The sequence below is a fragment of the Dermacentor albipictus genome, chromosome 1 (genome assembly GCF_038994185.2).
Source record: "Dermacentor albipictus isolate Rhodes 1998 colony chromosome 1, USDA_Dalb.pri_finalv2, whole genome shotgun sequence".
NCBI classification, from domain to species: Eukaryota; Metazoa; Arthropoda; class Arachnida; order Ixodida; family Ixodidae; genus Dermacentor; species Dermacentor albipictus.
The window spans coordinates 263,284,393-263,301,047 of NC_091821.1; the positions used below are offsets into that span (position 1 = coordinate 263,284,393).

General features: G+C 47.3%; 1 protein-coding gene across 2 annotated transcripts in view; it reads right to left on the reverse strand.

Annotated features, from left to right (window-relative positions):
• The window catches only part of LOC135902871 (U-scoloptoxin(11)-Sm5a-like), a 192,093-nt gene that overhangs the window by 123,228 nt on the left and 52,210 nt on the right, over positions 1–16,655 (reverse strand). The window lies entirely within an intron of this gene.

The following is a 16,655-nucleotide window of genomic DNA, read 5'->3' on the forward strand; positions in this document are numbered from 1 at the left end:
TCTCCACTTTTTCCTTCCTTGTTTAAATGGTGAGACAATGGCCATGATGTAGCATTCCGTGCGCTGCTTGGATACTTCATAGGAACTGGTCGAGATGACCATTGACGCTTTTGGTGGCTTATTTATTGCGTCCACCCTTTCACTATTGCATCCTCTGAAGCCGTTTCCACTGCATGACGGAAACAAAATTACTTAAATGTCAATTATCATAGTAAAATAACACCAAAAGACAAGCACAAGTTTAAAGAGGATGTGTGGCGCACGGTTAAAATCAACGAACAAAATGATAATGTATAGTGTTTAATGGCGCGAGGGAACGGAAGAAATAAGAGGAGGCAGAAAGAGCGCCAAATTCGCAACTAATTTTATTCCAGGAATACTCAACATGACTGGCTGTTCCTACGAAGACTTTAGCTAATATTTAAAAATAGTCTTACTCAAATAAAAGGACGGTTTCTTCGGAGGCATGCCGTCAGTGGTGGCGACCACACGGTGACGGCTTATACGGGGAAATTAGTCGCTAATTAACACAAATTAAAAAATTAACATTTAATCTATTAGTTTCAGCAGGCTCACCCTAATTGGGTAATTGAAGCGAGTTAATTGTGCAAGCTATATGAACTTTTGGATCTGGAAAAATGTGACTACACGCGGAACTGTGGCACGACGAATTCAAGCTATCCGAGCGCGCTAAACCGAAACTGGGAGGCTGCGGCGAGCGCAAAGCCGTGCCCCTCGAGGAGACGTTCGGCTTACGTCACCCGCCAGCGGTTCAGCCAGCGCGCTGCGAGAGAACGGAGCGACTCGCGGGGCAAAAGGTCGCTTCTGATGCTAACAATGCGCACAATGTCAGTACTTCTGCAAGTTTGAAAAATGATTATAATTACTTCCCGCCCAAAATCCAGATGCTTGAAGATCATTGCCGGTCGGTAATATCTTAGTTTACGTAATGTCAACAACCGGGATAAGCAGATTTGCTGGATAATTTATTTGAGCCTCGGTATTGCTGTCTGGTTCCTTTTATTCCCTTTTCTTTCCGTTCCACGCTCGTTCTCTCCCTCGGGGTTTACTCTGGTAGTGGGTTTTAAATTTGCCTTTGATACGTTTGATATCGTTTGATACGTTTGATACGTAGTTCTTTTAGGATAGCGCGGAAAGGGCCGTTCGTGCGCTTAACGACAGCTTACAGAGCTCGAACTAAAACCCCAAAAGCAAAAAGCCAGCGCTGCCCTCTTTAGGACACTTCAACGGCACTATGCCAGCACAGTCGTTAAAGAGGAATTATCCTGACCCGAAAGAGAATGTCCCTTAGGCTCTGTGCGTAAGGAGCTCTCAGGTGCACTTCAACAGCGCCAGCCGGATCAGATCGAGGCTAAATAGAAGTAAGACTGGACTGTACATTCTTGCATCCAGGAGAGAGAGAGAATAAGCATGTTTATCACATAAGTTGATCCAGTAGCCCACCATCAGTTTACGGCATTTTGCGGGGAAGGGGAAGATGACGTCCATGGGATTTGCCTGAGCTGATCTCGTTGGCGAGGCATTTCCGAAAGATTTGGAAAGGGGTCATCTTAGCCGCACGTTCTTTTTCTTCTTTGCTTCTTTTTCCCCCTTCTTTCGGGGGGGAGGGGGTTAGCACCGGTCCTACAATGCAACGAAGAGCCTAATCCGAATTACTTATCGCTGTCCCTCGATGCCTCATTGATGAACACAGGTCCAGTCTGTTTTTTGCGAAAGCTGACAAACACCACGCGGAGCGTCGACAGGAGCAACGCTTCCTCGGACCACCAGGTCGAAGAAAACGACTATTAAACTTGTGATTAGGACATGCCGCCGATATTGGGGAGCCGCATGCGCGTGTCAATTGCCTATACTTAACTATAGGGCACGTCGTAAACACCATGAGTAAGGGTGTTTAGCTAAGATGAGCAAAGCAAAAAGGAAGGTAGGGGGAAGGAGGTGAGCGGTACTCATCGGGTGCCACAATGTGAAGGGTTCCTGTTCTCCGGCCATTGTAGTCATGCTTTTGTTAAATGAAAATCCTGTCATGAAATCGGACACTGATGCAGCTGTCGACCTGAATGAAGCCAAGTGGGCTGTGCATTTCCCAACTGCAAGGTATCAGGAAGGTGAAGTAAAGATTTGCCGTGGGAATGGAACGACAGTTATTTTAGAGGAATATTGAATGCAGAAGTGTTTACAAGGATCAGTGCTTTCACTTACCGCTTCTCATACCGAAGATCACTCCAGGAGCAAAAGTGTTAGCGCTCTTTAGCCAAGATTGACTGGAAAAAACTGGATGGGAAAAAGTCCTGGGAGCAGGAATGTGAGCGATTGCTGACTGATATGTACAGCGATCTTTGTTCCTCAGCTCGATCAAGGAGGAGGAGGAGGACAAAAAAGGACTCAGCTCGATCAAAGAGTTCAAAGCGGGCTTAGCTGTGATCCCGCTTTAGCGTTCTTTACAAAAGATTATTGTATACTAACCAAACTTCTATATTGTAACCAATTGAAAAGGTCGTAGCCGTCACCAGCGAATAGCGACAACTCTTTTATATATATATATATATATATATATATATATATATATATATATATATATATATATATATATATATATATATATATATATATATATATATATATATATATATATATATATATATATATATGTATATATATATATAGAAGAGTCTGCGAGAGGGTGTCGCGAACCTGGAACAATTGAGAGTTCGACGGAAGCTTGTGTGGTCGGTATGAGACATGACAAAGAAAGGCGTACACCGACCCCAAGTTAAACTTAGTTAAAAGACAAGACGTTCCGGCTTCCATACGGAAGCCTTCCCTATTGCAAAACCCAGTATCCGGTGTTCAGTGCCATGCCGGATTATGGTCCCAGCGTCGCGGACTGGATGCTAGGGCGCTGGGCAGGTGCGGCGTACTGGTGTGAAAAACAGCTCTAGAGCCTTGAATATGCGGTGCCTGGCCAACGTATATATATTTTTGAATACAGAACGCAACAGATAGCGTTCTAGCGCAATAAAAAAATAAGAAGTAAAAGTTGTTTTAACAGGATTTCATCGTCGGACCAACAGATGCCAAGCCCGGTACTTTAACACTACGCCACGCTAGATTTTTTTTTATTACCGACATGGCAACATACAAAACAATCATCGTGCATGTGCGAACTACAGCATACATACTCCACGCCGGCAGATGGGCATCGCTGGGTAATTTGCCATGTCAAGATCCAGAAGCAGTTTCACAGAGTTTCGCAGAAACATAGTAGATGCGCTATCGCCCATCAACTAAACTTCACGCCTGTACTAGAAAGAAAAAGTTGCTGTCCGCATTCAGTAGTATGCTTGGAAGTGTCACAACATCGATTTTTCGTTGCGATCGGTATTTTAACATCGAAAAAAGTCCTAAATGAGCCGCCGACCCGGGACGCTATATGGGCTGTCACTGCCGATTTCGATAGCCGTGTCTTGTCCTTCACGCAAGGTATATGCAACGCTTTCTTAGTTCAGTGATGCGTTTCAATCGACACATCTGTCTAGTCATAGATCTTCGTCAGAGAAGCGTAGGCTAGTTCTGGCAGCCTTCGGCGACAGCACATATACGTGTGTTTATGACTCGTCACATCGGCGCTCATGGCTTCTTGTTCTGACACTGTATAAACGAAAAAAAAAAAGATTTATTTAAGACTACCGATGCGAAAGCTGAAATATGCAGTGATTTATCTTTGTTAGACTTGTTGATTCCTGAGCCTAGGCGCACCGATAGCGTGCAGACTGACTCGGCGGATACGCTAGACCTGAGCTTCGGTTGGCACTGATCTCGGCGCGGGTAGCTGGCGAAAGCTAAAATGTGTGTATTTGAGCCTCAGAACCTTTCTTCAGTGCAATAGGGAAAGTGGAAGCGCACGAATCGCCTCAGCTTCGTCATCGGTGCGATAATATCAATCAGCGGTAAGCTTCGAACTCGGGGTCCCTTCGAGCGCGTCTGAACAACTTCTAGATTTCGTGTCCACTCCAACAACACTGCTACAACGGCGACAACTGCCAGTCATATGTTACGTGCAAACTACTAAAAAACGCGGCGCCCTCTGCGTTTGCGTGATTACTTCCAAGAATTTAGCCATCTGCCGAGTCAAAAGGGCAGATGCAAAAAGCGAAAGTGATCGCCAGTGTCAAATGTGCATGCATAAACAGGGCAGCTTACGCACCTTTATTCTAAGCTGCGACACGAAATAGAGTGTTATGACCCCAAGATATGACGTTATTTAGCATAATAGACTAGTATCAAGCGGTGAAATTGAATAAAGCATTTAATATTCAGCAGCGCTCGTCCTCGCGCACTAGAGCCAGCGCGGCACAAACACAACAAGCGCAGTTTCCAGTGCGAACCAGCGTCATGGCAGTGGAACCGGCGTCTCGTCCAGTGCGACCCAGCATTTTCACTGGTTTCCCAGTGGCTCCCAGCGAGCGCCAGTGTCGCAGTGCGATCCAGTGTCAAAAAACGCGCTGGTTTCCCATTGCAAGGCACTGGAAGACGCTGGTTTTTGCAATAGGGTTGTTGTGAACAAGGCTTCCGTATGGAAGCCGAACCGTCTTGTCTTTTAAATAAGTTTATTTGGTCGGTGTACCTCTTTCTTTGTCACATTCCAGGCTAGGATCGAAGATGTCTTATTAAGAGAGAGAGAGAGAAACGACGAGAGAAAGGTAGGGAGGTTAACCAAGGACGTGCCCGCTTGGCTTTCCTACACGTAGGGAGGGGAAAAGGGAAGAACAGATGAGGAGAGAAAAGAAAGAATGTGGATATATCTACCCAGATGTCGGTTCAGGCTCCTCTGGCCTCCTTGAAGCCATTGGGTTCAGAGATAGTTCAGGGAGAAAGTAAACTTGTCCGCAATAGAAAATTAAATTATGCGATTTTACGTGCCAAAACCACTTTCTGATTATGAGGCACGCCGTAGTGGAGGACTCCGGTGCGTGCGTGCGTGCGTGCGTGCGTGTGTGTGTGTGTGTGTGTGTGTGTGCGTGTGTGTGCGCGTGTGCGTGCGCGTGTGCGTGCGTGTGTGCGTGCGTGTGTGCGTGCGTGTGTGTGCGTGTGTGCGTGTGTGTGTGTGTGTGTGTGTGTGTGTGTGTGTGTGTGTGTGTGTGTGTGTGTGTGTGTGTGTGTGTGTGTGTGTGTGTATGTGTGTTTCCAGAAAGATAGGTAGGACATTAGGCAAAATAAGGACAAGAGCTTGGTGGCGCAACCCACCACCCCATTTCCATAGGGACGCTCGTTGCATTCATTCATCATCTCTCCATGGAAATATTCGCAACAAGATGAGGCTTGTGTATGCTGCAGCGAAAATCCGGAGACCACTCAGCACATCCTAATTGTATGCGAAAGGATTCACCCAGTGAGATCCGTAGGTAACGTACAGGCGCCCAAATCTTTAACTGGTGTGCGGGAGCGGCGACTTCCGTGCGTCAGCGCCGTTTGACGGGGCGAGGCTGGAAACAGTCTGAGGCTAAGCGCATGAGGACAAAGCGCGCTCAGCTGGGCCCATCGTCTACTAGGCTGTTTCCAGCCTCGCCGCGTCATACGGCGCTGACGCCCGGAAAAGTCGCCGCTCCCGCACACCAGTTAAAGATTTGGGCGCCTGTACATCTTCCAGAAGCACTTGTATTTAAAGTAAACGGAAGTATGAACCGGTCAGCAGTCGAGATAAGCAAGAAATGCTTAGATTATTCCTGCGAAAAAGACAGGGAAGATATGGATACAACCTGGCTGGTTGCAGCATAGGTAGCGGTATATGGTAGATAGCCAAGTTTAGAGGAAAAAAAAGATAAAGGAAATGTGTAGAAAAACGCTACAATGAAAAATATGTTTAGCATACTGTGTTAAATCGAGCAGGCTAGGTGACTATTTGTCACCGCCCCGCTTCATAGGGAATGCCAGTAATGCCAGAATGCCAGATTCAACTCTCACATACTGTCCGATGGGTGCCGATAAAAGTCACACGTTGAGTGTCAACTTTTGTTTTATCCACAATTCAACGCGAAGGCATTTCAGAATGTAAGCGACGCCCCTAGAAACTGTGAGTCATACGACAGTGTTTTAGATTTTATTGCAAGCGCTGCATTTTTCTTTCATTTTCACTTCTTTATTTTCGATGTTGTTAGAGTCCTAAAAAAGGTTTTGTGTGGTGCTCAGTGAGACAGGTTGGAGGGATCTTATAACTGTCATAAGCATAGAAAGGTGATCTTTCTTTTCAAGCGCCACCACAGTAAACATTTGCCTTTTGCATAAAATTTACGTAGGGGTCCTCGTTTTCAGGTAAAACCCCGTAATTCCCTATATTTGTGCCATGAACAAAAGTCATGAATATTGGGTTAAACCTGATTTCTCCCCGAAATTGGCCCTTTTGTAAACGATAAAAATAAATGCAGGTGTTACAGAGCTAATGAACGCTGCCCAGCTTTTGCGAGCAAGTGTACAAGATATATCATAGTTTTAGTAGTATAATTAATATGGCATATACCTTGTTTTCGCTTCACACTGGCATATGGAGTATAAAAGTATAATATATCCAATGCCTACCGACGTTAAGAGAACGATAGTTTGTTGGATTTTTGTAGCCGCGTTTGGCATAAATACGGCATTGGCGCATTTGTATCGCGCGTCCCGCATGTCGCATATACTTCAACGGTGGTAATGCGCCAGAGAGGCGAATTAAATATTAATGAATAAGCTCTTCGACTTCAGTTCTAGATGTGTTTTTATCAGTGATCCATTTTCGAAACGTCCCTGTAATGTAGAAACATTGGAAGGCTTGTCTGATCACAAGAGTGTTTTGTGTTCGTAACATATCCAAATCTAGTTCATACAGAAGGCACAACGAAACGGGAACATGCATGCAAGGGAGCGAACGATGCTGCCATCACGGCATATCTTGCTCATGAATTCCACAACGTCTCGGAGCTCCCCTCAGGCGAACACTCGTCGGTAGATATGGTATGGACAACGTTTATAAATATTTAGGCACTCCATAGACACATTTGTTTGGAATAAAAAAAACCTTAAGAAAGCACAATCCATGGATCGCGCATGAAATAATCCATACCAAGCGCAAAATAAAGGGGCTCAGAAGAGCTGGGAAAGCTCGCCCTTGCAGTAGTGTTGGGTCGCGAATCTCACTGCTTTCAAGCTCCCTGAAAAGTAAAGTGAGTGTGGCGAAAAAACACTTTCTCAGTCACTGTATGCGCAGCTTTGTTAAATCGGCTCTTCATAGGTTCTGGCGATACGTAAGTCTGAAGCCTAATAACCAAGCACCTACGCCTACCTCGAGCGTAAAACAGAGAGCCAAGTTCTTTAACAGCTACTTTCAGTCAATCTTCACTGTTGACAATGGCCTTTTGCAACGCTACCCATTTATATCAAATAATGAAGGCAAATCTTTGCACACGCCCTTCATATCGCAGGCGGGCGTATTATCACTTTTATTGAATGTTGACGAAAAGAAAAGGGCTAGTCCAGATTATATTTTAAACGCCGTTTTGAATTAAATCGAATTCCGGGGTTTTACGTGCCAAAACCACGATGTGATTATGAGGCCCCCTGTAGTGGGGGACTGATTTGCGAGCACCGCTCTTTGAAATTAGACATGTTCGTGTGAGTGGATATGCTTGTTTAAATAGAACATTTCTGTCCAGAAAAAGAGCATTGTATGTGTTACGAGTTTGTAAAAGTTACTGAAAGATGCCGAACTTGGGGCTGCAAAGCAAGAAATCCTCCAAATTATGCCCGATGTTTGGGCAAGGCGAAAAGAAGCCCCCCCCCCCTCGATTTTTCCCCGGTATTTCTTTCTTAATATAAAACCCTATCTTAATCCCCCCCCCCCCCCCGCCGCCCTGATATTTAGAAAATGAAGAACGCCAAACGAAGGACCGTAAATATACACGTTTCATAACCCTCACTTCTTATTTTGCTTCATTTTTTCCCACCTTTCAGCAATAAATGATGCAAGCCGTGCATCGCTTCCTATACAACGCGTCTAATCATCTGAAGTTGCAGCCAAATGGAAAGGTACATCACTTCGCGCGTTTATCGCTGGGCCTGCACAAGTCACGGCCGTTAAATTTTCACTAAGCGTTAGGAGTAGGGTTCAGCAGCACGTGCCAGGTGTTAAAACTAGTGCACCGAGGTACTTTGGAGCGAACGCGTCAGCGCCTCCTGTCGAGCAGAGTGGGCCGAGAGGGCTGTAGGCTGCCTGAGTGGTCTCTCCCTCGCAGGCTCGCAGCGCCCCCGTAGAGTTGCGACCGTAGGCAGCAACAGCCTCCCCGTGCACAGGACATATGCACGTGTGCGCCGCACCCAACCATCAGAGGTGAAGCTAGTGCTTGCGCCCACTTCATCTCTGAACTTGAGCCTTACCGTCTAGAGTACACTCAGAGGTCAAGTGTTTTTGCTCTGTTAATGTACTATATATATATATATATATATATATATATATATATATATATATATATATATATATATGCTAATAAAAAAGAAAAGCATGTTGTTCCCGGCAGAAGTATTACCTTCGACTGAGTATTGAAGACGTGATCTCCAGTAAAGCTTGCCACGACGTTCGGGCTTCATCCTAAATCCAGCAACCCAAAGGTACACGTCGACCAGCATCTGTACGGTGAAATTGGCCCTCTTAATGAGGAAAGCGCTTCTTTTCCTTCGCTATAAGCCGATGATTTATTGTGCCCCTCATAATATGGCGCTGGTCCGGCTTCGCTATCGGGGCATAATTTTCCCTGCATGATATTTTAAAACTTCCTTGGCTCCAGTCCATTTATTCGCAGAATTAATGATCATCCTTTTAAGTTGAATGTTACGTCATTCCGCATTAACATCTCCTATTTTTTTCTATGTTTTGCTACAAACGAGCAGCGCCTGATACGAACTCTCTGCCTTCGTACCTGCAATCCAATAGTCTTCTATTGCTGACGGTATGTCGGCCACGTGTCTCTCCATTATGTACGTCCGGAAAATGGAGAAACAATGAACGTAGGCAGTGCACCTTCTGGAGGGACAATCCTTCATATTACTGTCCTCCTACTCTCCCACTTCTTCCTCCCCCTCCTCCCTCACCTTGCCCCTTTTTCTCGTTCTTTGCTCCCGCTCTTGATTCAACGGAGCTTGGGTTAGCAAAACATCCTAGAGCAAGATGCCTGTTTCCAAGCAACCTGCTAAAGGCCTCACACCAACAGTCGAGTGGACGATGCAGTGTCCTTCCTGTCGCATAGAATGGTGTGTAACGTGACCTGTCGTCCTTCTCGAAATATACAGTTCGTATATGTCAGCAGTAAGGCTGCTTCATTGCGCGCAGGAGCGTTCTTTTATGCGCTTATGTAAACGGAGAACGACCATATAGTGGGACACAATTAACTAGAACCGCGCGCTTGAGCAAGCCACGACAGCTGCCGTCACTCGTTTCGAAGCAAAGGTGTCGCCACTTTAACGCTTAGGTAAGCGCCTACGAGGGACGGACGAGGACCCTGTTCCAAGAGGCTTCATTCTTGTTTAGTTACCGGCTCCGAAAGGGCGACAAGAAATGCGCGTGTCAAAAGCGAGCCCACGCTTAGCCCGGAACTAGAAAACGTTACGTAAAAGAGCACTGGTAAAGCCCGACGAGTTATCTACTCGCCGTCCTGCAAATGAAGTTAGAGTTCCCACGCAAACGTGTAGAAGCGTCTATAGGGTCGCGGCGGTGAAGGCCGACCGCGGCGGCGTGGAAGGTATCGACGAGATAAATAGAGAGAAAGCATAGTATATGTATCAAATAGAGAATTTGAATGGTCCACGAAGAAATGACGCACGAAGGAACATGCGTCAGATATAGACCGAAATTTCCAGTACCTGTAGGCGGCCGGTATTTTTTTTTTTTAATATTATAATCAAGATGCTGCGAGAGCTGCCTGCGGAGCGCGAGAGCGGCGCGGGCGACACCGGGTCACAGCGCGTTTGCGGTAGTCATTCGCATGCGATGACACCTTCCGAAAGCGCTGCAGCCGCCTCATCCTCTCCGGAGGCTCTTTTAAAGATAAAGTTTATTCTCTCTGTGTCTCTCTCTGGTCCGTCTCTTGAGCAATGTTTCAACTAAAAGCGGGGGTAAAAGCACTATACCGAAACGCGAAGAAACGAAAAAAAAAAACGAAATGTTTGCGCAATTCTCTATTCCTGCCGCCGCCAGTTTTCGTGAGTATACGCTAGCTAATAGGTCCACTGGGCTCCGGAGGGCAAGATTTCATTGCAGACGGCCCCTGTGAATACCTGCCCGGATGGGCACCAGATGGGCGTTTCGAGGCCGCGCCTGCTCGCCCGCGTTATACTGCTGACCAGATCCCGCCTCCGGCAAACGAGCGGCTTATGACGAGTGGCTGCTGGCACGCCATCCCGCCTTTTCTTTTAACATCGCCGAGCGTAGGCGGCTTGCCGCGACACATCGCCACCAGCACTCGCGGTCGGCGCAAAGCCCTTCACCGCCAAGACCCGGGGCCACTTGTTCGATCGCGCAGGCGGAAACATCCGTTTTGACAGAAGACAGCGGCGCCGGCCCCGCTGCTCGGTCCGGATTCTCGAAGCTCGCCGGATCTGCGGCCGCGGCTCAAGCCCGCGTTGTCCCCTCGCGTGTGCGCTCGCGTCCGCGGTGCGGCGCCCGGCGGGGAAAGACCGCCACTAAATCAGGCTCCGGAGCCGCGCTCGGGGCTCGTTGCTGCGGGAAGCCGCTGTCACGCCGCGCGCGGAGCCACGTTGTTCTTATGTGCCCCACAGCGCGCGTGATTAGCGCGCGTTCACTCTCCAGTGAAAAAGGGGGAGCCTGCTGAGTGCCCGGCGCTTGCTTTGTTGCTTTAAAACCCCGAATAATTTCCGCTGGTCGATGATTTCTTGAGCAGCTTAGCGGCTTTGTATCATATGCGCGGGCTTGGAATCACTGCCCGCTGTGCATTTTTCACTCGTCAGACGCTTTCTTACAGCATATACCTGATTGACTTCGTTGAGAGACTTCTTGAAGGAAGTTAAGGTCAGCGAGACGCTAACATTGCGTTTAATGATAACTTATTATTGTTATTATAAACTGTGGAGGCCACAAAGTGTCGTTCAGTTAGGCACGCGTTGTATACCGTGCACGCCACGGCCGCGCTGAGTCGCTACCACACTTGGGTGTTCATTTCTTTCAACGGCGGGTGCCTTCCAGTATTGCTCGTAAAGTGGATGCGCGTGTTATTGTTCCCATTCTCCATGTTACTGACCGGCCTGCCTACGTATTGCGCATCTCGACCATGACAATATTGTTATGCCTTATGGAACAGAATTTCCGAAACGCCATTTCAAACTGAATTTGCACGCTTGCGAAATCAATGGCCAGTGGCGACGAAAGTATTCGGTCGGGATTCAAACAAAATCAAGCGGCAGCGCAATTCCTTCTTGTCGTATCCGAGGGCAACAAGCGTGGCCGTTATAAAAAAAAAGAAAATACGAAACCCCATAGACAACCGCCGCGGTGGCTCTGCGTTTATGGCGTTATACCGCCGCACACAAGGTCGGGGTTTCGATTTGAGGCCGCGGCTACCGCATTCCGATGGGAGAGGAAAGGAAAAAAAAAAAACACGTTCCCGTCCTCAGATTTTGGTGCAGGTGAGAACAACCCAAGAGCAGTATTTTGTAACGATCCATTTCCGTTCTCGATTCGTTCTTTCCGTCTTTCCGCATTGACTCGGGCGCCGTCCGTTATCGCGGTGCGAAGGGGGGGTGGGGGAGGGGGCAACTCGGAGCGACATGATTGTAAGAAATTAAGAATGAGAAATAAAAGGGGCGATTACAAAACGTGACCCCAGACGGTCAGAAAAGGACCTAGGGCCCTGCGCTACGGCAATTCTCATATCCTAGGGGCCGTATTTTGTGGCGACTCACTTTCCGTTCTTGCTCTCATCATCCGCCGCGCCGAGTGTCCAATCCCGGCGATGACGCGGTGTCGCGGCGGCGTGCGCGAGTCAACAATGAAGGACTACAAGAATGGAGAATGATATTAATCGTTGCGGGGTCACAGGTGCTGCTTTAGGATTTTATTTACCCAGAAGTCAAGGAAAACTATGGTGTTGGGCTGCTGAGCACGAGGTCGCGGGATCAAATCCCGGGCATGGTGACCGCATTTCGATGGGGGCGAAATGCGAAAACACCCGTGTACTTAGATTTAGGTGCACGTTAAAGAACCCCAGGTGGTCGAAATTCCCGGAGTCCTCCGCTACGGCGGGCCTCATAATCATAAAGTGGTTTTGGCATGTAAAACCCCCCATAATTTTTAAGTCACGGAAACCCGATAACTGAGGAAAGGCGGGCGGTAAGTAATGAGGCTCAGGTTTTTGGCTAACCGTTCAAAGAAGGAGGACAATGAGCTTATTTGTAATTCAGTCTAGAATGTGATGCAATGCTCGAAATATTTTTACATCATAACTCTCAGGCTTACATAACCTAAGTTATTCATTAAATTTTAACCATTTTCTGTTTTGTTTTGCACATTACACTTTGTCGATGGGAAGCTTGGCGCTAATTACAAGTGATTCGACGTCGCGTCATAACGTTGGTATAAATGTTACGGAACAACTGGAGGGTGTGTTGGACATACGTGGCAGACACGCAAACACGAAATTTGACAGTATAGTTGCACACCGCATATAGTTTGAGCCCACAGTACTTTCCACTTCACGTATCACTTACTCCGCCAGACGTCTAGGTTGTTGTCTTCGTGATCTTTTGTAAAGCTTTAAAGAGCAGCTCATTTCAGCGGCCTCAACTTCTGCTGTCTACCGTTCTCTGGAAGGTCGATAAGGTACTTTGATGGGTGGTGATGACGCCGGTCCAGCACCGCGTTCTGCCTGCACTGACCGAACCTTGTCGCTGTCAACATGCATCGTGGTGCGCCCGACGAGACTGGCAAGGGTTGCGACGGGGATGCTTTTAGCGGAGGCCTCGTCATGTCCGCCGTCCCGATAGGAGCTGGCACAGGTCAACGAGCGAAGTATAGAGCGCCGCGACGCTGGAGCGGGCTTCACGGTGTTGTTAGCAAAACGCTCGCTAAAACTTCGAAGAAAAAAAGAAAGATTGATGTCCCTAGCATGGCCGAGAAAGCTCCAGTGATATTCTCCTAAAGTCGACGGGCGGGATCGCGCCTCTCTCTGACTGCGTGACGAGTCTTTCTTTCTTGTTCCTCCGAACGCGGCGCTTACCGCTCCGGGTGACTGGACAACAAGCCAGCGGTTAGTGTGAGCGAGGGATGGGGAAGGGACGCACTAGCCTAAAAGAGAGCAAGCTGGACAAGGAAAAGTGGACGTTGGACAAAATAATACTGAAACGGAGTAATCGTTAAAAGACCGATATTAGGCAAGAAAATGTATAGCGCACGAAAGAAGAACGAAGATTGCGGGTACTAAAGTTATTTGGAATACAATCAGGAGTTTTGAGAAGCATCCAATTATTAATTCAGGACATTCATATAGGATTATTTTTCTGTCACTCACATGGTCGTAAACGGCCATGAAAACATTTATGTGGCTGAATCCCAATGGGGAGGCTCCGAGGAACGGACAATATGCGAAATAATTTGGTAAGCATGTTTCTACGGGCATCTAACTTGCCCCAACCACGATGGGCGAACTTCGGCTGTCGCTCTGTTGAAGCTGAGAAACGCATTTTGAGAGCTTCGATGCGCATGCATACTATGCGGAGCTCTAAATGGCAGAGAACGCATTTGTCGAAGTACTCTCCACGCCAGCCGGAGCAGTTCGTCATGTTTGTCACAAAGGCGCCCGGAGTGACCCTTTCGTTTCCCCGGCCGGCGTGTCTGCCTTGTTGGGAAGTAGTAAACCACATGTATCACAAACAAGGGGACGTACAAGGGTTTTCTTTTTCTTCTTTTTTCTTTCCTCTGCGCACATGTTCCAATACGTTAGGTGCGTACTACATAGATCGTAGTTGCTCGAAACAGAAGGTACTGCATGTTTGCTTGCTTCCATATACTCCGCCTAGCGCTGTTGTCTGACATGTCTGAAAAAAATACGTTTTGTTCTTTTACGTACCAAAACCGCAATATGATTATGAGGCACGCCGTAGTGAGGGATTCCTGATCAATTCTGACCACATGGTGTTCTTTAACGTGCACCCAATGCGCGCTACCGCGGGCGTTCTTGCATTTCGCCCCCCATCTAAACGCAGCCGCCGCCGCCAGGATTAGATCACGCGCCCTCTGGATTAGCGGCGCAACACCAACGCCACTACGCCACCACGGCAGATGAACAGATTCTGATAGTGCCTGTCATTGTCATGTTTGCAGCAGTGTCGTGTCTACTCTTACGAACGGAGGGCCTGTTCTCGTCACCCTCTTTTCCTTACTGATGCCTATCTTCATTACCGATTTATTTATTTATTTATTTATTTATTTATTTATTTATTTACTGTAGACGAAAGAGAAATTAGAGCAGTTGAGTGATTTTCTACCTAAATCTCTTCACAGCAGCCCATCCATTAGAGAACAGAACAGTACCCTAGAAGTGTTATTTTCCGACACAGATTGAAATGTCGCACTGGGATGCGCTCATGGTACAGTCTTCCCCCTCCGTTTGGGCTGGTTGATGCAGGTTTGTTCATACTTGAACAACTAGCACTACGACGGAAGAACAAACAGTGAAGAACGCTCGGGGAAAGCGCCGCCTTCCCTGCTCTCGTCCGACTGTCCGGATGTATTTAAGTAATGATTAAATTCCATTAAATCATTACGCACTATCAAGTGCAGGTGCAAAATCACGTTATTGCTAAAGTAGTCATTATTTTACCGCGTGTTTCATTTGTTTTAAGCTATGCAGACCTAAAAAAATAAAGGACGTCGTAAATGGAGCAATTATACCACTTCAGTTCCATTACTTGAAGACGCTGACACACACTGCACAATAAACTACGATGAGCCCGCCGTGGTGGCGTAGTGCGAATGGTGTTGCGCTGCTAAGCACAAGGTCGCGACATCGTATCCAGGCCACGCCACCCACATTTCTATGAAGGCGAAATGCAATAACGCTCGTATACTTAGATTTAGGTGCACGTTAAAAAACCCCAGGTGGTCAAAATCAATCCGGAGCTCCCCACTACGGCGCGTCTCATAATCGAATCCAGGTTTTGGCGCGTAAAATCCCACAACGAAACTTGCACATTCGACAATTTTTTTTTATGTATTTAATGGTGCAATCTTTATTTGCAGGGTTCTGAAAAACTTGACAAGAAGCTTTATGACCCGACAAATAAAGATTGCACCACTAAGCATACCAAACAATTCGTTCAGCGTGCAAGCGGCGTCGTATACCAGATTCCCTCCATCTGCGGGAGGGTGCACACAGGGCAGACAGGGCGTGGTTTAAATATACGTGTAAGAGAGCATTAAAATAATTTAAGCGCGAATCATGGTTCGCATTTAGCTACACGCTGTAGGTCTTGCAATTGTTTGCCAATGTTCGACAAAACGATGGTTCTCTTTAAACACGAGGATAATTTGGCACGAAAAATAATGGAGATGTTCTTCGTTGAGAAAGCCGGTGAAACATGCATCAGTGTGCCTTCAGTAGCTTTATCGCCAAGATAAATACACTTTCTAGAGGTGTGATGATGCTCGTACGCCGTGAACGTGTGAAGCACGAGCGCCATCTTTAACTGACAGCAGCGCCGTGCCGCGGAGCTACCGGCAGATAAGGCAGGCATGGTCCAAGAAAGGTCCACCGCTGGGAATGGATATGTTGACTTCGCATTTAGCGCCGTAATTTAGATTTAAAAAATGGAGGCAAGGACTTCCTGATGAGCCCTCGTACTTATGTCATTTGCAGGGCGAAGGCCAGCCCCAGCGACTTGTAATCGCGACTTACTAGATGATTCAAAGTTATGCCTGCAAATTCCCTCATTTTCGTCCTCGGGTGCACTTCACTTCCTCTGGTACCCTTTCTGTAACTCTAACCCGTTTTCACAGTATACGTTTACACAGCCGAATTCATCGCGATTGCAAAGCTAATGGAAGGAATCAGATGAGCGAGCTCGTCCAATAACATCTCGGGCCTCAGGGAGCACGCGATCTGCACAGGTCGTAAATTGGCAGAAAGAAAACATTTCTTTTAGGACGCGGGTGTCGTAGTATACTACGCTAGAGGAGACCTTTTGCGACAGAGAATATTGACAAACATCACCCATAGTTACCTCTCAGTTTTCTTCCGGCGTGATTGTACTGTGTTCAAAAGAGGGCGAAACACTTGGAGCAATGTATAAGATAGATCTCGTGCGCATTGCCTTCCCCGATTCCGCCCAAAAATCTTCTGGGAAAACAAATCCCTTTGCAAGCAAAGCCCAGGACATTTTCAATAAGAATGCAGCACCAAGGTGCGGGAATGCAAACACGCAGAGGCAGAGCGGCGTTTAAGAACAGATCTGGCTCCATTGTCGTTTCACTAAAACGATGCCAACTTAACCCTTCCCCTTGTTCTCCGTGCGAGCACTCGCACCTCTACGCTGTTTGCCTATGTCTAGGCACTGTTTATCTTCCGGCACGCAGTTGCGAGTCGGGGTACAGGAAGGTG